Raw genomic sequence first — 25,510 nt, 5'->3', positions numbered from 1 at the left:
AGAGAAAGGCAACATATACAAACCAGGGAAATTCACCAAAAATTACAGCTGGATTTCTCTTATTCTTGCTGTTACTGAAGAAAAGTTTTAAAATGAAACATATTTAACTTCAGCTACACACAAAAAATAAATAACCTTGGAAAATTGTTAAACAAAAGCTAGCAAACAAGGTACAAATAACAAATGGTTAAGATGCTTGTTTTTACAAATCCAGCATCACAGCATACAACAGACAGGCATAGGTTCTCAAAACATGCTAGCCATGATATTGCAATAGCAATGGCCCCTAGAAGAAAAGTGAGAAAATGACTAAGGCTGTTGTGAATTGCTTTGTCCAGTGCGATGAATGTGTGGGAAATATTTCTGGGTGGCTCTGAAATGTGATCTGGGCCACTCATTACTCGTGTGCCTTATTAATTCCTCTTTGATATAAACGTTGTGTATCTGGTTTACCTGCATTTTACTATCTCATGAGTCACAGCTAACCCTAACAGCTTTCTAGATTTCTTTAATTATTTTCTAGGAGTTAAGGGCTGCAATGATTCCATCTAGTAGATACTGCTCTTAGTTCTACCCAGCTGGTGGAATATAAAAATTACCTAAGGGTCAAAAGAAGCTTTAAATGTTAACAAAATCCTCTGGATTTTGTGTAAGGAAGCTAGCACAGAGTACCTACTCACATGCTATATCTTTACTACCACGCTTCCTCTTTGTTTGGAAATGCTTTTGTTTAGAGTGATGTTAAATATCATCTAACCAGACAGTGACAGAAGCATTGATCTGCTTAACCTTGCAATGAACTGAACATTGTTCATCCATTCCCACAGCCAAAACCTGGGCCAAATGGGCGAATGGCCCTGACAGGGAAAAGTGGGAGCTTCCCTGATTAATAGCTAAGATGCAGAGTATTTGCAAAAGAAATTAGAAGAATGCATTATCTGGAGACATTTCCTGCCACCAAATCACCCCCACTTAGGTCGATGACTGAGAAATCCCAGAAGGCGTTCTCCTCTGAATGTGGCCTACGTCAATGGCACATTTCTGAATTGTCAGGCTGAAAGCCCATCAATAGTCATAAAGAGAAGGATGTGTCTTCATTGGGGGTGTGTTGATGGATCTGATCCAGAACATGAGAGGTGATTCCCGGGTTAGTTGGATGTTGGACATATTTGGGTCTGGTGACGGTGCTTCTGATTTTAAATCAAAACCATTCTCCCTGCTTCATTCAGTACATTACATAATATGAGTAGGGCTGTCTATACGCATAATTATCACCGCTCATGAGAAACAGGCCCAAAAGAATTCTCTGACCTTGTGCTGATAAATTGTTCTGAAGGAACAAGGGGCTCAGAACTGCCAGTCTCAGTTACAGAGTCTGAAAAATTAAGTTGGACTGAAGGGAAATCAAGCTTCTGCATGGCACATTTCTCAGTAGACTGATACTCTAATCTATTGAAGTCTGTTCCTCAGGACCCCAGTTCAAGCCCTACCTCTGCTCGTCGGTCAGCACATCATTCCTGGCACTAAACAACATGCTTTGTAATTTCCAACCTGACTGGAATTAGCTCCTGAGAGGAGCGAGGCGGGGGCCGAGGGGTGTGAGGGGGAAGGAAGTTAGAAGGAAATGGTTCAAAAAGTACTCTTTCTAAATCAGAAACATCTGGTAGAGTTATAAATGGTTTTAAGTAGACACCAGCAACAAGGGGGTCCACGTAGCAGAAGTAGAAAGGAACGAAGCTGCCCCTCACTGAAAGTTCCCAGGTAACCGAAACAAAAAATATCACCATATATTAGAGCAAACTTTTGAACCGGCTTGGTGGCTGACACGCTAGCATTTTGAATTTGGTTCCTATTACAAAGAACCACATAATATTAAGGATCTCCATGTGCCGTTCTGAATGCCTGAAGGGCCAGGGCATGTCTTAGCCGCTTTATATATTTGTCGTCCATTAATCTCATTGAAGACCCTTCTTACTGTAATTCCTTAGGGGGCTTTTCTAGAAAAAGCAAGAAAAAAGAGGGATGCTCTTCACCCCCAGCTCTGATAAAATTCACACTCTGACTTACAGGATCTTTTTAAAGACACGAAAACTATGATGCAAAAAGGAGCTTCTACCTCTCTGGTGTCTATGTGTGTGTCAATGTGTACTTTAGAAAGATCTTAACATTGGACATTCTAGAAGGAAATTATAAACTACTTGTCTTCTGTGTGAAGCCCTCCCAAACCTGCTTTGAGAAACCAAATTAAAAATTTGTAATTAAAAAGTGGCAGTGTGAGTTTTAAAGCAGTGTTGTCACAAGCACAGAAATTCTTTAGTCATACTTTAATAAAATCAGTCTCACCACACACAAAAAATAAACCTCTCTTCCTAATTCATGTTTTGATTAAAATTCAGAGATTCCCAGAGTTCCGCTAACACATAACCAACCGTGTTGTTGGTGTTTGCCTAAAAGAGGAGTACGTTCAAAGAAATAACCAGGTACCTCAAAAGCAATTGGAAGTTTAGGGGTAAAAATTAGCCAGGACTTCGTCACAATTTGCATTATTGTAACAAATATAGAGTTACTAGGGAGTGGAGAATAGGAAGTACAGAAAACAGAAACCAACTTTCTTTTAATCCAACCCTGGAAGTCTGAATAAGGTGAGTATTGCTTCATTATAAACTATCTGGAAGAAGGAGTGGGGGCGGGTGGTAGGGGAGTAACAGTGAAATAAAGAATTTCTTTAAAAGAAAACATCAAATTGCAACCACATCAATCATTCCCTGATTTTAAAAAAATAAATGAGTGCTTTTCTCCACAGTTGGAAATTTCATTACTTCTGTATGTTCTCCTCTTTGTTTATAAGCTGACTAAGAACTCCTGGAAGTTTTGCTTTCGCTTGGGAAGAGGGGTCAGATTTTTGATGGCCCCAAATGTACCCCAGGGATTCTGCCCCAAGACTAAAGTTTAACTTTATTTTTCCTTCTCGTCTTGGTTTTTTCTTGAGGGGGAACAATAAATATATCTTTCAAATATACCATTATAAAACAGGCTCCCCGCCATGCTACAGTATCCAAAGAGTCACTCACATTATGGGATCCTAATGAAACACAGATCTTTCCAACTCACATCTAAAATGTAATTTTGCACATGACTATTTTATTGCATAAAATGCAGTGGTCAAGCAGGCAAATGAGTCATTATTCTAAATTAAAAGACAGAAAAAATGAGAATGCTTTTTACTTTGCAAAAAATTATAAATTAATAATTGGCTGTTCCCCTTGAAAATGCAGGGTTTCAGAAGCCATAAAGAAAGTCCAGAGATGAGCAAGAACAAAAATGATTAATGAAAATGGTACTAGTTTTTGTAAAAGAATAGATGAAAATTCTGGAATTAATTATCTCTGAAAAGAATACAGTAAGGAAAGCACAACTTGGAAATTACTTTATAGCAAATAAGTTCTTCCTACAGAGCCCAGAGTGGAGGCAGAGAAAGAAAAATAAATGGGATAATAAATGATGCAGAAAAACACCGGCCAAGTATCTTTCCAGTGATATCAAAACACATTTGGTAAAATTTGCAGGCTCTTAAAATCTTACTTTAAGATACAGGTGGAATATCAAGAGACCTAAAAGTAATTTTCCTTTATATCAGATGACCTGCTGGTAGTGTATTTTTCTAAGAATATTTAAGGTTGATGCTGACCTTTAAAGTACTATTCTAGTACCCCATTATGACATTCAATTCAGAAATACATTCAGATAAAGCAAATAGACCCTTTTTAGCTAATGTAAAAGATGTACATGTCCTAAATCGAATTCTGTTCTCAAGGAAACTCTATGTAATTAAATGTGCTTTAATTGTGTGTCACCAGATTATGTGGTTTGATTGTAGAGGTAACTTGAGAATTAAAACAAAGCAAAACAAAACAGTAACTTCACCACTGAGGGGTTTCTTGTTCACTTTTTCATTTCTGGGAATTTCATAGGAGATGCCAGTGTAGGGGAGGCAGAAAGGCAAACAGCTTTAATTCTCCTGAATGATATCACCCTTGAACTCGTGTCCTCAGTTTTATTCTCTAGGATTTTGCTCATCATTTGCTTCCTGGAGTTGTTCTCCTTCCTGCCCCAGTCTATGCAAAGCATGGAGCTCTGCTTCATCACATCTACTGCATGTGATAAAATGTTATTATAGGTTTGCACAGGATGGAGAAGTACAGCACAGATTAATAAGCAATTTAAATTTTTTCTGCCAATCCTCCCAGTGGAATTTCTTACCAGCCAACGTCCTCTTTAACCCCATTGCTGCCTTGTGTCACTAAAGCCCTTTTCTACATCACCCTTCCATGATCCACAAACTCCAATTTCTTGGCAGCTTTGTTCCGAGTGTAATGTAATGGGTCAGATATTTTGGAAAGACCTCGCAAACTAAGTTTCCCTGATATTTAGGCCATTCTTTTCCTCTTTTTCATTCCTATCCTTGAATAATACTTAGCAAAAAGGCTGAAGTTCAGAAAAAGGAGACTAGGATATAGAAGAAGTCTCAGTTACAAAGTAAGAGGGAATATCAATTTACATTCCCACCAACATTGTATGAGGGTTCCCTTTTCTTGATACAGCCACTATGGAGAACAGTATGGAGGTTCCTTAAAAGCTAGAAATAGAGCTACCATATGACCCAGAAATCCCACTACTGGGCATATACCCAGAGAAAGCCATAATTCAAAAAGACACATGCACCCCAATGTTCATTGCAGCACTATTTACAATAGCCAGGACATGGAAGCAACCTAAATGTCCATCAACAGAGGAATGGATAAGGAAGATGTGGTACATATATACAATAGAATATTACTCAGCCATAAAAAGGAATGAAATTGGGTTATTTGTAGAGACACGGATGGACCTAGAGACTGTCATACAGAGTGAAGTAAGTCAGAAAGAGAAAAACAAATATCATATATTAATGCATATATGTGGAATCTAGAAAAAAATGGTATAGATGATCTTACTAACAAAGCAGAAAGAGACACAGACATAGAGAACAAACGTATGGATACCAAGGGGGAAAGCGGGGTGGGATGAATTGGGAGACTGGGATTGACATATATACACTCTTGATACTATGTATAAAACAGATAACTATTGAGAACCTAATGTATAGCACAGGGAACTCTACTCAGTGCTCTGTGGTGACCTAAATGGGAAGGAAATCCAAAAAAGAGGAGATATACATATACATATAGCTGATTCACTTTGCTCTACAGTAGAGACTAACACAATATTGTAAAGCAACTATACTCCAATAAAATTTTTTTTAAAGGCTGGAAACAAAAACAAAGTAAGAGGAAGTATTTTTAAAAAAATCTTGCCTCATTCAGCCTTGGAGGGTTCTGAGAAGAAAAAGGAGGAGGGAGCATGAGAAGTTGGGGATGAGAAAAGTGAATTCCCTTCTCTGAATTGAGTCTGGAAAGAGGATGTTATATCAGATAAATTGAGATGAATATCAGCCTGAAGGTCTCTAGGAGGAAACTGGTTCACAGGTGCCCCCGTCCCAGGCACACCAATGAGGTGGCCATAGAAAAGTTAATTTGACAGTGATAGCACAGAAATTAGGCAGAAGAGTTGCCTGAGTTTAGTTTTCCTGAACCATTTTTGTTAATATGCTATGTATGGATGGGACCTAGAAGTCTCTAGAAGAAGGAACTCAGAGAACATCTGAGTTGACAGCCAGCAAGATTCTCAGTGAGGCTCATCATGGGAGTTGGCTGCTGCAGAGTGAGTCCAGGCAGAGACTCAGAGGGGAACTGTGTGAGGCTGCAATGAGGGCCACAGCAGCCAGGATGCATCACTGGGCCTTTTTTATTTTCTAACATCTTTATTGGAGTATAATTGCTTTACAATGTTGTGTTAGTTTCTGCTGTACAACAAAGTGAATCAGCTATATGTATACATATATCCCCATAGGCCCTCCCTCTTGAACCTCACTCCCACCCTCCCTAACCCACTCCTCTAGCCGACATTGACTTTTAATATTGTAATGTTGCAATGTCTTCTGTAGAAATCAGTGGCTTTAAGTTTTCATTTAATCTTTCACCTAGACAGAAGTTTGCAAAATAAAAGCTAGGTATGAGACTTGAATTTTTTTTGAATTTCATTTTATTTTTTTATACAACAGGTTCTTATTAGTTATCTGTTTTATACATATTAGTGTATACATGTCAATCCCAATCTCCCAACTCATCACACCACCACCCGTACCCCCCGCCGCTTTCCCCCCTTGGTGTCCATACGTTTGTTCTCTACATCTGTGTCTCTATTTCTGCCTTGCAAACTGGTTCATCTGTACCATTTTTCTAGATTCCACATATATGCATTAATATATGATATTTGTTTTTCTCTCTCTGACTTACTTCACTCTGTATGACAGTCTCTAGGTCCATCCACGTCTCTACAAATGACCCAATTTCGTTCCTTTTTTATGGCTGAGAAATATTCCATTGTATATATGTGCCACATCTTCTTTATCCATTCGTCTGTCAATGGACATTTAGGTTGACTCCATGACCTGGCTACTGTAAACAGTGCTTCAGTGAACATTGGGGTGCATGTGTCTTTTTGAATTATGGTTTTCTCTGGGTATATACTGAGAAGTGAGGTTGCTGGGTCATATGGTAATTCTATTTTTAGTTTTTTAAGGAACCGCCATACTGTTCTCCTTAGTGGCTGTATCAATGTACATTCCCACCAACAGTGCAAGAGGGTTCCCTTTTCTCCACACCCTCTCCAGCATTTGTTGTTTGTAGATTTTCTGATGATGCCCATTCTAACTGGGGTGAGGTGATACCTCATTGTAGTTTTGATTTGCATTTCTCTAATAATTAGTGATGTTGAGCAGCTTTTCATATGTTTCTTGGCCATCTGTATGTCTTCTTTGGAGAAGTGTCTATTTAGGTCTTCTGCCCATTTTTGGATTGGGTTGTTTTTTTTAATATTGAGCTGCATGAGCTGTTTATATATTTTGGAGATTAACCCTTTGTCCGTTGATTCGTTTGCAAATATTTTCTCCCACTCTGAGGGTTTGTCTTTTCTTCTTGTTTATATTTTTTTTTTCCTTTGCTGTGCAAAAGCTTTTAAGTTTCATTAGGTTCCATTTGTTTATTTTTGTTTTTATTTCCATTTCTCTAGGAGGTGGGTCAGAAAAGATCTTGCTGTGATTTGTGTCAAAGAGGCATCACTGGGCCTTTAAAAACAGAGCCCCAGACCGGCAGACCTGTGGACCATCACTTTATCCAAGACAGCCAGTTGGGAAAGCACAAAGGGACATTTTCACAGAAACCAGAGGAAGTGGCGGACTTCATGGGTCCAAGGACCCCTTTCCCTCGAGAATGTGTTAGGCCATCTCATACACTCAGATCCCATCTTGGGAAAGAGGAGGAAAGGGAGGTGAAAGATTGTACACTTACCCAAATGAGATTGAAATTACCAGATTAGACTAAATTTACCCCCTGGCATCCATTTCCCTATTTACCTAGCCAAGAAGAGCATGGGACCTATATATCTCTCCATATATCCATCTAGTATAAATAAGTTTTTTCAAATTTTTACCATTAATTATATGTAGAATTTTGACCTCCTACTTCATTTTATTAACAATTCCACCTTAAGAGCTTCTTAAAACTGTGAAAACCCTCTGAGGTAAATGCTGTCCTGCCCCCTCCCAATAATGCTGAAGCAGGGCAGATATTTGTTGTTTTTCGCCTTTCTTCCTCTTTCTCTCCCTCTGTCCTTTCCTTCCTCCCTTCCTTTTTTTCTCTGTCCCTCTTTCTCTGCTTTTTTTTCTTAAGCTATTTCTTTGCTTTTTATACAAGATAGTTTTATCATTAAGGCAGCATTTTGGTATTTTCCAGTATGGATCAGCCTTACGAAGACGATCTGGGGCAAAGCTAGCAAATATCTTGAATTCCTTGCTCACTGTGAAGCATACTTCCCTATTCATTATTTAGTAGGTAAAAAATATTTTCTTTTAAGGTATTTCATTAGTTATTTTTAATATACAATGGGAATTTCAAAGACAGAAAGCAAATGAGTAATTAAGGAGGCCCTTCTGTTTGTTTTGTTAAAGCTAATATATAAGATTTCTCTATTCTATAACATTAATATGCAAACAACCTACTGAATTCTAAGGGGATAAAGGATACAATGACTCATTCCTATAAACACTGATGTCAGAGAACCAATGGGAAAGTCTAAAACCCACAAGTTGATGTTTTTATCTTTATAATTTTAAGATATCACAATAGGATAATCAAACTTAAATATCGTCAGAGTAATGCTGGCTGTCTTTGCCTTCTCTTTCCACATTATTGCTCCTGCACTTTTAGGACTGTAATGGCCTCAATATTTCCTTTTCACTCTGTCTCATTAGGAAAAAGCTCACCTGTTCTTGCTGCCTCTGGCACAATAAAACTTCTGTTTGCAAAATATTGGCAACTCAGCTAGACAAAGCTAGCATTATGTTCCTTAAATATCAATGCTTTTTGAAGGAAATTAGCTTCTGGTTTTGTGGGGTTTTTTTCACAACTAACCTTGTATTTACATCGCACGTTTCCCTCAATGACTTAAAGTGATTTACAGGTGTTAACTGATTCATGCTAAGAAAGGAGTTGATGGACAATGCGATAGTTTAGTCCCAATGTTAGAAATAGATACAGGGAAATTATCACTTGCATGAAGTCAGAAAAGTGGGAAAATAAAAATCTGCCAATTGAAGCACACTTTGGCCTCATTCACTCACTCACCAAAGAGAGGTACAGTATGAAGAACATATTAGGAGTCAAAGGTGTAAGATAAGCCAGCTTTACTGGATCTCAGTTTCCTATCTTTAAAAAATATAGTGCTTCATATATACAATGGAATATTACTCAGCCATAAAAAGAAACAAAATTGAATTATTTGTAGTGAGGTGGATGGACCTTAGAGTCTGTCATACAGAGTGAAGTTAAGTCAGAAAGAGAAAAACAAATACCATATGCTAACACACATATATATGGAATCTAAAAAACAAACAAACAAAAAATGGTCATGAAGAACCTAGGGGCAAGACGGGAATAAAGATGCAGACCTACTGGAAAGTGGACTTGAGGATACCGGGAGGGGGAAGGGTAAGCTGGGACAAAGTGAGAGTGGCATGGACAAATATACACTACCAAATGTAAAATAGATAGCTAGTGGGAAGCAGCTGCATAGCACAGGGAGATCAGCTCGTGTAAAGCAATTATACTCCAATAAAGATGTTAAAATATATATATATATATAGTGCTCGACTGTTGAGCTTGGAAGCCCATTAAACTCAAAACTGATCATTGTGTTTATTCAGCTATGCACACGTGTGCCTGCACACACACATATATTTGCTTAATTCCATTAAGATGAAATTCCACCCTCAATTTTTGTTTTAAAGAAAAAGTCATTTGGTCACATTAAGAATAGGCAAAACCACATTATTTCATTGATTTCCAGAGAGAAATATATCAAGAAGGCAAATATCTATACTTTGTACAGGCACAATTTCTTTAACATTTCTTTCTGTTCCACTCCTGCTTCCCCAACACACAAACATTGGCAATATTTATTTCCTGCTAAAGTACTAATGTAATAAGCCAAATATTTCACAATTTTGACAATTAGTTGTGTTTCCATAGTTGAAATTCTGAGCACTTGTAATTTTTTAAATGCCTTCTCATGTGTCCATTCTTTATCAAGAAAAAAATGTGAAATTTGAGAATTTCAATGGCAGAATTTGTTGTTTTCACTTTTTACTGCTTTTGGTCCTTTATTTGGCTCCTGAATGGATCTGTGTGTATGGTTACACAACCTGCACTATTTCCTCATCCCTCCTAGTCTTTCTCACTTGGTTCTACACTGAATGAACTTGTGCCTACCACTGACATCCAGATAACATGATACTCTGTTCTGCTATTCAACTTTGACCACTTCCCTTTCCACCTTGCACCATAGCACTACCATTGCGAGATGAAAGAAGCAATTAATGATAGAAAATAACAAAAAGTTTTTTTCCTTATCACAGGATTGAGAAATCTACTGGACTAATATCCCTCCTGGGGCCATATTAAAAATGATGAAAACGTGTTGCGTTTGGTACAGATGTCAAAATTTTCCAAGGGCACAGAATTAATTCAATTCTGTACTTCCCACACACTTCCACAAACTTTTTTTATTAGAATGAACTTTTTTTTTTTTTTTGTATGCCCAAGAACATTTGGGTTATCATTTACAATCAAGGGGAAAACGAATCAGAGTGATAGATCATATGGAGTTGCTTTTAACCACAATATGGTAACTGGGACCAGAAACAGTGGACAAGTTATTTTTTAACTGTTTTGTTTTGGTTTTGGTTTTTAATCTTTTCCATCTCAACAGCCTTACACTATACCAAAATGAGATCACAATCTTGATCAATTTGTGACTTAAGAAGAATACTGAGAGAATCTAAATATAGTGAATAACAAATGACTGTCACTGATATCCAGGATAAAATATTTCAACCTTGTTTTTAGAGGATGGGGTTATTTTACATATCCCAAATTAACCTCAACAGGAAAACTGCCTTATTTTGGGTAAATCAGGAAAACAGAATGAAATTTATGAATAGCAAGAATACGTAGTCATTCAAGACAATGGACTTTCTTTTTTGAGGAGTTTTTTTTTAACATCTATTTGAATCGATTAGTGGGAAACAGAGGTAGAAAAAAGCCTAGATTTGGGGATTCCTTTTTCCCAAGCAGATATATTCTTCCTGTTAGCAGGGTCAATGTGGAGAGAATAAATAGCAGTGAGAAAATATTCTTTTTTAAAGGATCATATGCATTATAAAAAGATGATTTGCCAAATAGAAATCCATTAGTAATTTTTCTTTCCAGAATGATATAACTTTGAAAAATGAAGATTATTAAATATGGAAAGTAACCTAATTCACAATAAATTCATTCTCATCATTACTGATAATGATAATCACTCACAAAACATATCCTGAGGTCCTTTGCATATTCATTCATTAACCAAGCTGGCAAATCATCACTTTGACACATGGGTTATCCATGACTATCAGGCATACGGCTCTGTAAGTTATCCAGCCAGGGACCCCTATTTTATCTAAAGAGTAAGACATTGGTCAAAAATTTTTTTTTCAAACTTTTATTGAAAAACCGAGGGTGTGCTGTATCCCTTTTCAGAAAAGACGCTTCTCATATGAGTGGAGGCTGTGGACACCACCTTCCACCTAAGCTAAGGATGTTCCCTTCTCAAACTTGAGCTCTCCAGAATACATCATGGCCTGGACTTGGGTCGAACTCTTGGCACCAATGTCCTGGCAGGAGTGCTAGATGCCGGCAATCAGGTAGGGAACAAATTTGTGCATGGATCCTTTATCCTGCACAGCCCCAGACAGCCCCTGGGCCACCTTGATTTTGTCAGCTTCACTGAAGTATCGGTTCTGGCTGCTGAGATGCTTGTCCATGGCATCGAGAGAACCCATACCATGATATTTCTTTAGCTGGATCCCATCAGAGATGAAAACTCGCCAGGGGCTTCAGTGGTAACAGCCAGGAGGGAGCCCATCATAACTGTGGAGGCCCCAAGGGCCAAAGCTTTGGCAATATGGCCCACATTTGGGATTCCTCCATCAGCGATGACAGGGACACCAAAGCACCGTGCATATTCTGACACGTTGTACGCTGCTGTTGCTTGGGGCTGCCCACAGGTCAGCTTTTTTTTTTTTTTTTTTTTTTGCCGTACGCGGGCCTCTCACTGCTGTGGCCTCTCCCGTTGCGGAGCACAGGCTCCGGACGTGCAGGTCCAGCGGCCATGGCTCACGGGCCCAGCAGCTCCACGGCATGTGGGATCTTCCCGGACCGGGGCACGAACCCGTGTCCCCTGCATCGGCAGGCAGACTCTCAACCACTGCGCCACCAGGGAAGCCCAGGCCAGCACTTCTTGAGTGATGCAGATGGAGCCACTTCCCATTCCCACCCTCAGGGCATCTACACCAGCATCAGTGAGGTTCTTGGCCTGAGCAGCTGTGACCACATTGCCTCCAATGACTTGGAGACTGGGGTATTTCTCTTTGATGTATTTGATCATGTTGATCTGGAAGATGGAGTTTCCCTGGGAAGAGTCCAAAACCATCACGTCCACACCAGCCTGGGCTAGCAAGTCCAGCCAATACTTGTCATCCTCATGAGTGCTGATGGCTGCTTTGCCTCCAATGACTTGGAGACTGGGGTATTTCTCTTTGATGTACTTGATCATGTTGATCTGGAAGATGGAGTTTCCCTGGGAAGAGTCCAAAACCATCACGTCCACACCAGCCTGGGCTAGCAAGTCCAGCCGATACTTGTCATCCTCATGAGTGCCAATGGCTGCTCCACACAGCAGCTGCTTCTTGGCATCTTTGGAGGCCAGTGGGTAATCTCAGTTTTTCTTCAGGTCTGTCTGGGCAATGATGGTAACCAGCTTATCATCTTCATTTACAATGGGTAACTTTCCCTTCTTGCTGCGCTGCAGAATTTCATTTGTTTCCTTCAATGTGATGCCTGCAGGGGCTACCACCAAGTCTTCCCTCTTTGTCATGATCGCTCCCAAAAACTGGTCATGCTCCTCCTCCTTGAGAAAATCAATGTCCCTTGAGGAGATGATGCCCACCAGATGGCTCCCCATCCGGCCTGTGTCAGTGATGGGGATACCACAGAAACCATGCCGGGCCTTGGCTTCAAAGACATCCCACACTTGATCCTTGGGACTGAGGACCACAGGGTCCATGATGAATCCCTGCTTATATTTCTTCACTTCACGAACTTCATTGGCCTGGAATTCTGATGTACAGTTGTAGTGGGTGAAGCCAATACCACCTGTAAGCGCCATTACTATGGCCATCCCAGCCTCTGTGACTGTGTCCATGGGTGAGGAAACCAGTGGGGTCTACAGAGTGATCTTTTTAGTCAGAGCAGAGGTCAGGTCCACTTGGTCTGCAGTGAAGTCGATGTACCCGGGGAGAATGAGAAAGTCACTGTAGGTGAGACTGTCCCCGCAGTTGAACAGCTGCTGTGCAGTGAGTCCATCGTCTGGCACGTAGGACGTGCCGCCACTCTCGGGTAGTCGGCCATGGCTAGCACAGGGCAAGGCCGAGCGTCTCCGAGGACCACGCCGCAGAGCCAAAATTTTTATATACTGGTAATTTTGGGGGAAAGCTTAAATCATCATTATAACTTCTAGTCACTTAATTCTAAATGACTCAGACTGAATTTCTTATAATGTATGTTAAGCTAAAAAGAAAAAGTACTTTTGATTATTTAGAAATTTCAAAATTCTGAAATTTGTGAAACACAGTTCTTACAGCAATGATTCATCCTCTAAGAAATAATATAAATGAGGTTGTCTATTATTTTAAGAGTCAACACATTTTTACTGACATGCATGTCTTCTTAAATAGCCTAAAGTTCTTTTCTATTATGTTAAACAACCAGCATCCTCCAGATCTGAACTAGACAAACCAAGGTACACATTACTGAAAGTCTTGCCATGAGTCATTTGGCAATTATCTGAGAATAACTATCCTTGGAATCCTGACTCACAAATAATTTAGCTATTCAGCCCACCTTCTTTGTGCAAAAGCTTAGTGTGAAATGGGAACCAAGGAAATAAAATAAATGTCTGTTTCCAATATTCAGAACATCTGCATGAGTAAAAATTATTCAAAAAGATACCATGAATTTTTTAAATGAAATGCAGCATGTAAAAATTAAGCACCTGGTCTTTTCCTTTATATTTCATTAAAAAATTCTAACTAGACTATCACCAGCTGTACATTTTACTACATTTTATATTATGGCAGGCAGTCAAAGCAATATTGCATTCTTTCTCATCTGAATTCCACATAAAAATTAATTTAAAAAAAAAGGACAAAAATCAGAGCATGTCTTCTGTCAGATGCAACAAAGAGTTAAGGATGTCACACAAACCAAGAAGAGATGATAAAAATGATCCAAAACCAAACTTGATTCCAAATAGAAAGTTTGAGATAAAAGAAAAGTGATATTGTTTGATTTCTTGTCAATTCAGACTTCCTAAAAGAAATGGGGGGCTTCCCTGTGGCGAGTGGTTGAGAATCCGCCTGCCGATGCAGGGGACACAGGTTCGTGCCTCGGTCCGGGAAGATCCCACATGCCGCGGAGCTGCTGGGCCCGTGAGCCATGGCCGCTGAGTCTGCGCGTCCGGAGCCTGTGCTCCGCAACGGGAGAGGCCACAACAGTGAGAGGCCCGCGTACCGAGAAAAAAAAAAAAAAAAAAAGAAATGGGAATTTGGATAAGAAATTTTGTTTAGCTTTGGAGAAAGGATGTACATAATTTATAAGTAAAAACTGAGGAAATGGAGAAAGTCATCTTACTGGTTATTTTTTGTCCGTAGCCTGACGATTCATAAACCAAGCAAGAAGTATATGCAAGTTATAAATCAGGAATCAACGAATACCAATCAGGTTTCCATAGTTTTAAGAGAAACAAAGAATAATTAGGGAAAACATTCCTAAGACAAGCAAGAATTATTGTCTTAAATGGGCAGATCAAACAATATCACTTAGGTTCCGGTTGGCATTTCCAATTGCTTTATGTAAATTGATTAGTCCAAGGATTTGAAAAATTTTCCTCTTTAATTTAAAAATATTCATTCTGGGGCTTCCCTGGTGGCGCAGTGGTTGCGCGTCCGCCTGCCGATGCAGGGGAACCGGGTTCGCGCCCCGGTTTGGGAGGATCCCACATGCCGCGGAGCGGCTGGGCCCGTGAGCCATGGCCGCTGAGCCTGCGCGTCCGGAGCCTGTGCTCCGCAACGGGAGAGGCCACAACAGTGTGAGGCCCGCGTACCACAAAAAAAAAAAAAAAAAAAAAAAAAAAAAAAAATATTCATTCTGTTAACAAGTAAGCAAAACAAACATGGCTCACACCCTTAGCTTCATCTGTAAAATGAAAAATAGCATTGAGATAGCATCTCAATAAATGTTGTTCCCTTCCCCATTCCCTCTCTATCTCACATTAATGGAAAGTCACAGGCCATACAGAATGAATACCAGATAGATAAGATCCTTTAGGTTAAGTGACAACATGTATCTTTTGCTTGGCTTTTGGAAAATGTTGATTGCCTCTAACAACAATATTGCCTGTAGTCCTCATAATAAAAAATGAAAATAAGATATTATATTTTTCTCTTTTGAAAAAAAGTCATTGAATTTTTAAGATAGATGTATCATATTCTTAGATGATAAAGTATTTTTTAGAAATGCTATATATTTCTGTTACATTCGAAACACTAAACATTACTAAGATGTACCATAAAATTCAAGTATACTGTATATGTTCATTTTAAGACATATCCATGCTGTAGATCATGAAAGTAAATTGAATGTTCTATAATATTTGTCTTTTAAACCAAAACCCAGGGTGGAGAGAGATGGGAAATAATAACACGGATTTACTTTTTTAATACTTAGCCAATGCTGATCTCATATTTGTAAAGGAAAGTAAAATTATGATGTTAATATTGTAGAACTGACAACACACTTAAAAGAATGTAACTCTACACTGTTTTTATTGCCTATGAAATCCTAAGAAAACAGAATTTTATCAACAGAATTATTGCTAGGAAAATTATAATAATAACTGGCAGTATTTTCATGATTTTTTCTATTTAGTAGGAAAAAAGTAGAAAAAGGATGAAGCATGTGATGCCTTTATTTAATATCGCACTACCTCACCTTAGCATATGGCTACATAAGGATTGAAAAACTTGCATGGATTTTGTTTAGAATTTCATTTAAATTAGAATTTTCTCACATGTTCAATCTTGTGAAATTTGCTAACATTTGATCTTTGCTTCAGTAATCAATCTTTTGTTTTCCTTTTCTATTGTTCTTGTTATGACTTTTTCCCATTTCTACTATAATCTTCCTGAAAAAAAGTTATTAATATTTGGGCCTTTAAGAATAAACAGTGTCAATGAAAAAAAATCTAATATCCCTATATAATTTATACTATAACTTCTCATTACCCTCCAAAGAAGGGTAAAAACATCTTCATGAAAAAAAAAGCTATTTTAGTGACCTTTTGTCCCTCCCTAAGAGGAAGAAGTCTGACAGGTAGATATATGGAGAGTTTGTTATTGTAAATTCCAGATCTTGTGATTATCTCTGACTCAACTTCTGGGGTTTTATCTGGAATTCCTGTGAAGGGTCAACAAGTGTATTACTGCCTGTCTTCACCTTCTTGTGACCTTAATTTTAAAACTACACCTTATAGGACTCAGAAAGCAGATTATAGTACTGTATTTCAGCAGATAGACTTTGGAATGGGATGCATCAGAAAATATATAATTATCTCAAGCAACCAGAAATTTATAACTTTTTAATATATTTATGTATATCTACTTTTGTTTATCTTTAATTGTAGAGTTTAAGGAAAAAAATTTAGGAACTTTTTGACTCCAATACTTTTTCAGAGCCAAACATCCCACTGCATTATTTCTTCTGGGGGAAAATTTTTTTATAGTATTTCTATAATTAAATGATATCTAATATAGATAGATGTAGATGTATTTACATAAATACATCTTAATAGATAAACCATGGTGAATATTCATATTAAAATTTTGGAAAATAGACAAATGTAGATAAAGCAACACATTTTGATGACATAACTTGTCCACATATACTAGAAAACTGAAATGAGCAATTTCTGAGTAAATTTTAAGTATAAACTTAAGTTCACTGTTTCCAAGCCTCCAATTATTGCTCCAGAGACCTTGAGCAGTGGTTAAGAATAACAGAACTATTACTATTACGGGATGGTGAAAATTGCTTTACTAAAAAGAACACATAACATAGGTAACAAATGGTGGAAACAAATGTATAAGAAGAAAGGAAATTAAAGATGAATATATAGAAAATTTCCTGGAAAGGAGATATTGCAGTGTAATGCTTAAAGACTATGGTTTTGATGTTGCGTAATGGGTTTCAGACCACTTGCTAGATGTGAGATGTGTGATCTTAGGCAGGTCATTTAACCTCTCTAAACGCATTTTTCCATCAGTGAAAAGAATATAAAATTGTGCCTATCTTATAGGTCTGACATGAGGATAAAAAGTTATACATTTGGCACAATACCTGGCATATAAGCCTTTGTTGTTATGAAAATGTCCGCTGTAAATTTAACAAAATAATTGGATGATAAACAAAACCATCCAAATATTATAGATGATCCAAAATGTTACTATAGTCTAAAATGTAAGGTCCAAATTAATCTCAGATGCAGTTATGGGATAAAATTAAATTCTTATTATTAGAAAAGGAAAAGAATTTCAATAAAGAACCAAGCTATGAATTTGGTTTATTGTCTGAAACAGAATAATACATGGAAATCATGAGCTATGGGTGCAACCGTCTTTTGTGTCATGCTTTATCCCTGTGACATTGTTAAAGACTTACGACAAATCAAAAGTTGAGAACATTTGAATACTAAAAGCACAAAAAATACCCCTAAGAATAATGATTATGTGAGATTAAGAAATCTAGCACATTCATATTTTCAACAGCAGTTTTTCAGTTTTTTTTAATTTGAGAAAAATTTCTGCCATCTTAACATTTTTCCCTGCAATCATTTAAAGACAAACAAGACTCAGAAGTAAAAATCTATGAGACAATTTCCACTTATAATCACATATAAAATGTGAGCGGGAGCTTTTCCTTTTGATCAAGTTTGAATGGCAAATTTTGTCAAGCTACATTTAAATATCCCATCATGATTCCAATTCTTTCTGCACACATACCTTTCCAGTCATGTTGTTTCAAATGATTGTTAATACCCTGAAGTCCTAAAAAAGTTCAGTCAGTATAGTCAAACTGGATATGTACTTAGAAATAATGAGAGAGCTCATGGCAATGTGTATTTTACACACTGAACTTGTCTCCTGGTCAGTTATGCCTGGTCTGAAATTAAATATTCTTGACCTATTTCTGTGATCTCTCTCTTATATTGTTGTCCTAAACTATTTATTATCTATACATTATAATTTTATATGTTTATTCCATTTCTCAAATATTTAAAGCCAAATCTTTCTTAGATATCTTGATGAAGTAACCTCACCATCTACCTATATATTTACTAGATAAAATAACAGTAAAAATATTTTTTGAGATCTCTGATTCTCTTGGTACCACTGATAATTTAGCATATTGCCCTATCAACAGACAACAGAATCCTGATTATCTATTAATTAAGGCATATTTTCTATGACAGCTAGGGCCTAACTAAGCCCAATATCTTTGTTTTGCCTTTTCAGTTCCTGCTTGATTGATTAGTTCATTTATGTACCCCAGTGTTCCAATAAGACATTATATATAGGCTTCAAAATATCAAATAGATCATGATTTCTATATTTCTTTTAATTGAATTTTATTATTAAATATTCATAAAGAGGAGCATATTTAACGTATATGGCTAGCTCAAAGAGTAGTAATAAAATGTATACTGGTTTTCCCATTAACCAATTTATGTAGTTGGGACCTTGTATTTTCTAAAGCTTCATATTTTGTCATCTTTGCTTGCAATTCCCCCCATCAGAGATAACCAATAAATTTTGTATTATTCATTATCTCTTTTCTCTATGGATTTTGCCACATATATCTATATACTTATACAACCTGTTCCTTTTGGCCCAAATTTGAACTTAACATGAAATCATACTGAAGAAACTCTTCTGTGACATGATTTGACACTCGACATTAAGTTTTGAGATATGCTCATGTCTATCATTGTACACTATTCCATCTTAGTATGATGCCATTGTTGATATATATCAAATTTTTTTATGCACTGCTGACAAATGTGTTGAGGGTTATGTTCTAGTCTGAGCCTCCTATCACAATACAAGAGAGACTTGAGGAGACCTATTGCTGGGTCATAGGGTACATTTTGAACTTTACTTGGAAAAGGCAAATTGTTTTCTAGAATACACCAATTTATAATTCCCACAGCAGTGTGTTAGAGTTCCTATTGTTCCTCATGTCTGAAAATATGTGATCTTATCAGCTTTTAAATTTATGTCTGGTAGGTATATCATTGAACCTTTAACTAATATTTTCCTGAGAACTAATAAACTTAAGCATCTTTTCATATATTTACTAAAATTTGTGTTTCCCTTCTAAGAAATAATTGTTCATAACTTTTTCACATCTTTTTCACTGGATTGTTGGTTTATGTATTTCCTTTTGATTCATGGGAATATACATGGCATATACACATATATATGGTAATCTGTTTTTTACTTTTTATTTTTTCAATGAACATAAGTTCTTAATTTTAATGTAGATGAAACTATCAACTTTTTGACATTGTTTTGAGCTTTTTTAATATTAAGAAAGTATCCTTTACTTCAAGTGCATAAAGATATTCTCTATGATTGATGCTAAGGTTTGAAGAGCTGGTTTTCAGAGTTAAGTTTTTGTCCATCTAGAACTGACTTCTGTGGATGCTGTGAGTTATAGATCTAATGTTCCTGAATTTAATAAGCCATCCTTTCCCAATGCCAACTTTCACCTGTATCAAATGTTAATATATACACCAGTTTATTTCTGGGTTCTCTGATTCGTCAATATAGTTTTCCATCTCTGCATAAATACCAAACTGTCTTGTTACAGGTTTATTTTGTCTTGATATGCCCTAGAGCTTAGGTTTAACAAGCCAGATACATTGCTCAGAGACAGGAGGCAAAATTTTGTTACCCTCTTTATTTCCAGAGATGTCTGTACCTTACAATTTACTTCAACCTCTTTCAATACAACTATACACACTTTGTTTTGTATAGAATGTGCTTGGTATATCTTTCTTTGTACCTTTTTCTTTGAACCTTTCTTTGTTTTTATATTTTACTTGTGTCTCTTATTTAGAACATATAGCCAGATTTTCTTTGTATTTCCATTTTGATAATCTTTTATTTTATTGAAGAATTTAGTCTATTTACATTTGTTGTGTTGTCGACATAAAATATTTGGAATTATTTCTATCAACTTTTTTCTATGTTTCTTATTACATTTTCCTCTACTAGTTTCACAGCTCAGTCTTTAATTCCTATTCATTTAATGGTTACCCTAGATATTTAATTTATGTTACTTAAAAGGTTCTAAGGTTAATAGTATCACTAATTTGAACAATAATAGCATATAAGTTGGAAGGGAGCTAATTAGAATAAAGCAAGCCAAGGTCCTTGTATTATTTGAAGAGAAAGTTACATCTGGAGAACTTTATACCAGAAACACTTTATACTTAATTTTTTGCTTTTTTGTGAGACCACATAGGTAATATGGCTTGGGGCCTCAAACCAACAATAGGAAAGAATTCTTAGGGATTCTCATGGGACACTTTCTCCATTCACCCAGAGCCGAAGTATCCTCACAATGCCACTCTGCAGAGCAGCTTTATATTGACATGGTTTATTTTTCATTATTTGCTTTTTGTTATTGTTACTGTGGTTTATCCACTGAACAGATCACCTTTGCAAGAATATCAGATATGATCTCCCAATTTTTGTAAACCCATCATTTTGTCTCCCACCTCTGAGCAGTGCATTGGCCTGTTAAACCTAAAGTTTTAGGCCAAAGCTTCTCAAATTACCTGAGGTGAAGAAGCAGGTTTTTTGTTTTTGTTTTTTAATTTCCAATGCTTTGCAAGCAAGCCCTAGAATAAGCCTCTTTTCAAAGGTTCCTTTTATTGAAGAATGGGTTCCATTGGAACTTAGAAACCAAGATCTGGATACTGGATAGCTTGTTTCTACTGGGGTATCACTGCTTCTAGACACCCCAGAAAAGAGAGCTATGAAATATGTGTATATTTACCCATGTACATGAACATACCTGTATTATTTACATGCATATATTGATATATTAAGCTGAAGATAAGTTTGTACTGCCTTTGCTTGGATTCTATATGACAGGGCATATATTTAAGCTTTAAGAATGGTATTTTCCTTATCCACAGAATAAAATTAATTTTAAAAATATCACCTGGAAACACTAGCTGTTAGAAGCTTTTTGCAAAATGTACATTGATATTTTAAAATAATAAAACTGAGGTCAAGGCTGGAGGTGCCTTCAAGATGGCAGAGGAGTAAGACGTGAGATCACCTTCCTCCCTACAAATACATCAAAACTACATCTACATGTGGAACAGCTCCTACAGAACACCTACTGAATGCTGGCAGAAGACCTCAGACTTCCAAAGGACAAGAAACTCCACACATACCTGGGTAGGGCAAAAGAAAAAAGGAAAAACAGAGACAAAAGAATAGGGATGAAACCTGCACCTCTGGGAGGGTGCTGTGAAGGAGGAAAAGTTTCCACACACTAGGAAGCCCCTTCACTGAAGGAGAAGGGGGGTGGGCGGGGGGGAAGCTTCAGAGTCACAGAGGAGAGCGCAGCAAGAGGGATGCAGAGGGCAAAGCAGAGAGCTTCCTGCATAGAGGATTGGTGCTGACCAGCACTCACCAGCCTAAGAGTGTTGTCTGCTCATCTGCTGGGGTGGGTTGGGGCTGGAAGTTGAGGCTCAGGCTTCGGAGGTCAGATCCCAGAGAGAGGACTGGGGTTGGCTGAGTGAACACAGCCTGAAGGGAGCTAGTGCACCAGAACTAGCAGGGAGGGAGTCCGGGGAAAAGTCTGGAACTGCCTAAGAGGCAAGGGACCATTGTTTTGGGGTGCACAAGGAGAGGAGATTCAGAGCACCACCTAAATGAGCTCCAGAGACGGGCACGAGCCACGGCTATCAGTGCAGACACCAGAGACGGGCATAAGACTCTAAGGCTGCTACTGCAGCCATAAAGAATCCTGTGTGCAAGCACAGATCACTATCCACAACACCCCTCCCAGGAGCCTGTGCAGCCCGCCACTACCAGGGTCTCATGATCCAGGGACAACTTCCCTGGGAGATCACACGGCACGCCTCAGGCTGTTGCAACATCACACCGGCCTCTGCTGCCACAGGCTCGCCCTGCATTCCATACCCCTCCCTCCCCCAGGCCTGAGTAAGCCAGAGCCCCCTAATCAGCTGCTAATTTAACCTCATCCAGTCTGGGTGGGGAACCGATGCCATCAGTCAACCTACACACAGAAGCAGGGCCAAATCCAAAGCTGAACCCCAGGAGCTGTGCCAACAAAGAAGAGAAAGGGAAATTTCTCACAGCATCCTCAGGAACAGCAGATTAAATCTTTACAGTCAACTTGATGTACCCTCCATCTCTGGAATAGACTTTGGGAGCAACTGTATATTTGGGGTTTGCTTTCTGCATCTAATTTTTTCTGGTTTTATGTTTATGTTAGTTTAGTATTTAGAGTTTATTATCATTGGTAGATTTGTTTAATGATTTAGTTACTCTCTTCCTTTTTTTTATATATATAGACATATATATATTTTTTTCTATTTCTCTTTTTATGAGTGTGTATGTGTATGCTTCTTTGTGTGATTTTGTCTGTATAGCTTTGCTTTTGCCATTTGTCCAAGGGTTCTGTCTGTCCATTTTCTGTTTGTTTTTATAGTATAGTTTCTAGTGCTTCTTATCATTGGTGGATTTGTTTTTTGGTTTGGTTGCTCTCTTTCTTTCTTTTTCTTTATTACTTTTTAATTTTTAATAATATTTTTTTATTTTAATGATTTTATTTTATTTTTGTTTCTTTCTTTCTTCCATTGTTTTCTCCCTTTTCTTCTGAGCTGTGTGGCTGACAGGGTCTAGGTGCTCTGGCCAGGTGTCAGGCCTGATCCTCTGAGGTGGGAGAGCTGAGATCAGGACATTGGTCCACCAGAGACCTCTCGGATCCACACAATATGAAACAGTGAAAGCTCTCACAGAGATCTCCATCTCAATACTAAGACTCAGCTCCACTCAACGACCAGCAGTCTACAGTGTTGGTCACCCCATGTCAAACAACTAGAAAGACAGGAACACAACCCCACCCATTAGCAGATAGGAGCACCTAAAATCATAATAAGGTCACAGACACCCCAAAACACACCACTGGACGTGGTCCTCTCCACCAGAAAGACAAGATCCAGCCTCATCCAAAAGAACACAGGTACCAGTCCCCTCCACCAGGAAGCCAACACAACCACCAAACCAATCTTACCCCTGGAGGCAGACACCAAAAACAAAGGGAACTACAAACGTGCAGCATGCAAAAGGGAGACACCAAACACAGAAAGGTAAGCAAAATAAGAAGACAGAGAAATACACAACAGATGAAGGAGCAAGGTAAAAACACACCAGACCAAACAAATGAAGAGGAAATAGGCAGTCTACCTGAAAAAGAATTCAGAGTAATGATAGTAAAGATGATTCAACTTCTTGGAAATAGAATGGAGAAAATACAAGAAACATTTAACAAGGACCTAGAAGAACTAAAGAGCAAACAAACAATGATGAACAACACAATAAATGAAATTAAAAATTCTCTAGAAGGAATCAATAGCAGAATAACTGAGGCAGAAGAACAGATAAGTGAACTGGAAGATAAAATAGTGGAAATAACTATCGCAGAGCAGAATAAAGAAAAAGAATGAAAAGAATTGAGGACAGTCTCAGAGACCTCTGGGACAACATTTAACACACCAATATTCGAATTATAGGGCTCCCAGAAGAAGAAGAAAAAAAGAAAAGGACTGAGAAAATATTTGAGGAGATTATAGTTGAAAACTTCCCTAATATGGGAAAGGAAATATCAATCAAATCCAGGAAGCACAGAGAGTCCCATACAGGATAAATCCAAGGAGAAACATGCCAAGACACATATTAATCAAACTATCAAAAATTAAATACAAAGAAAAAATATTAAAAGCAGGAAGGGAAAAGTGACAAATAACATATAAGGGAATCCCCATAAGGTTAACAGCTGATCTTTCAGCAGAAACTCTGCAAGCCAGAGGGAGTGTCAGGACATATTTAAAGTGATGAAAGGGAAAAACCTACAAGCAACATTACTCTACCAGCAATGATCTCATTCAGATTTGACAGAGAAATTAAAATCTTTACAGACAAACAAAAGCTAAGAGAATTCAGCACTACCAAACCAGCTTTACAACTAATGCTAAAGGAACTTGTCTAGGATGGAAACACAAGAGAAGGAAAAGACCTTCAATAACAAAACAAAAACAATTAAGAAAATGGGAATAGGAACATAGATATTGATAACTACCTTCAATGTAAATGTGTTAAATGCTCGAACCAAAACATAGACTAGCTGAATGTATACAAAAACAAGACCAGTATATATGCTGTCTACAAGAGACCCACTTCAGACCTAAGGAAACATACAGACTGAAAGGGAGGGGATAGAAAAAATATTCCATGCAAATGGAAATCAAAAGAAAGCTGGAGTAGAAATTCTCATACCAGATAAAATAGACTTTAAAATAAAGACTATTACAAGAGACGAAGAAGGACACTACATAATGATCAAGGGATCAATCCAAGAAACAGATATAACAATTGTAAATATTTATGCACCCAACATAGGATGACCTCAATACATAAGGCAAATGCTAACAGGCATAAAAGGGGAAATTGACAGTAACAGAATCATAGCAGGGGACTTTAACACCTCACTTTCACAAATGGACAGATCATCCAAAATGAAAATAAATAAGGAAACACAAGTTTTAAATGACACATTAGACCAGATGGAATTAATTGATATTTATATGACATTCCATCAAAAAACAACAGAATACACTTTCTTCTCAAGTGCTCATGGAACATTCTCTAGGATAAATCATATCTTGGGTCACAAATCAAGCCTAGGTAAATTTTAAAAAATTGAAATCATATCAAGTATTTTTTCCGACCACAATGCTGTAAGACTAGATATCAATTACAGGAAAAAATCTGTAAAAAATACAAACACATGGAGGGTAAACAATACACTACTAAATAACCAAGAGATCACTGAAGAAATCAAAGAGGAAATGAAAAAATACCTAGAAACAAATGACAATGAAAACACGTCGACCCAAAACCTATGGGAGGCAGCAAAAGCAGTTCAAAGAGGGAAGTTTATAGCAATGCACTCTTACCTCAAGAAACAAGAAACATCTCAAAGAAACAACCTAATCTTACACCTAAAGCAATTAGAGAAAGAAGCAAACAAAAAACGCAAAGTTAGCAGAAGGAAAGAAATCATAAAGATCAGATCAGAAATAAATGAAAAAGAAATGAAGGAAACAATAGCAAAGATCAATAAAACTAAAAGCTGGTTCTTTAAGAAGATAAACAAAATTAATAAACCATTAGCCAGACTCATTAAGAAAGAAAGGGTGAAAGCTCTAATCAATAGAATTAGAAATGAAAAGGAAAAGTAACAACTGACACAGCAGAAATACAAAGGATCATGAGAGATTAATACAAGCAACTATATGCCAATAAAAAGAA

General features: G+C 37.5%; 1 pseudogene; it reads right to left on the bottom strand.

The window, feature by feature from the left end:
* Positions 1–11,233: 11,233 nt before the first annotated feature.
* Positions 11,234–17,884, bottom strand: LOC102993497 (inosine-5'-monophosphate dehydrogenase 2-like; annotated as a pseudogene).
* Between the last annotated feature and the right edge of the window lie 7,626 nt (positions 17,885–25,510).

This window comes from Physeter macrocephalus, chromosome 11 (assembly GCF_002837175.3).
Source record: "Physeter macrocephalus isolate SW-GA chromosome 11, ASM283717v5, whole genome shotgun sequence".
Lineage (NCBI taxonomy): Eukaryota > Metazoa > Chordata > Mammalia > Artiodactyla > Physeteridae > Physeter > Physeter macrocephalus.
The sequence above is the reverse complement of the archived record's forward strand: the minus strand, read 5'-3'. Positions and strand labels throughout refer to the sequence as shown.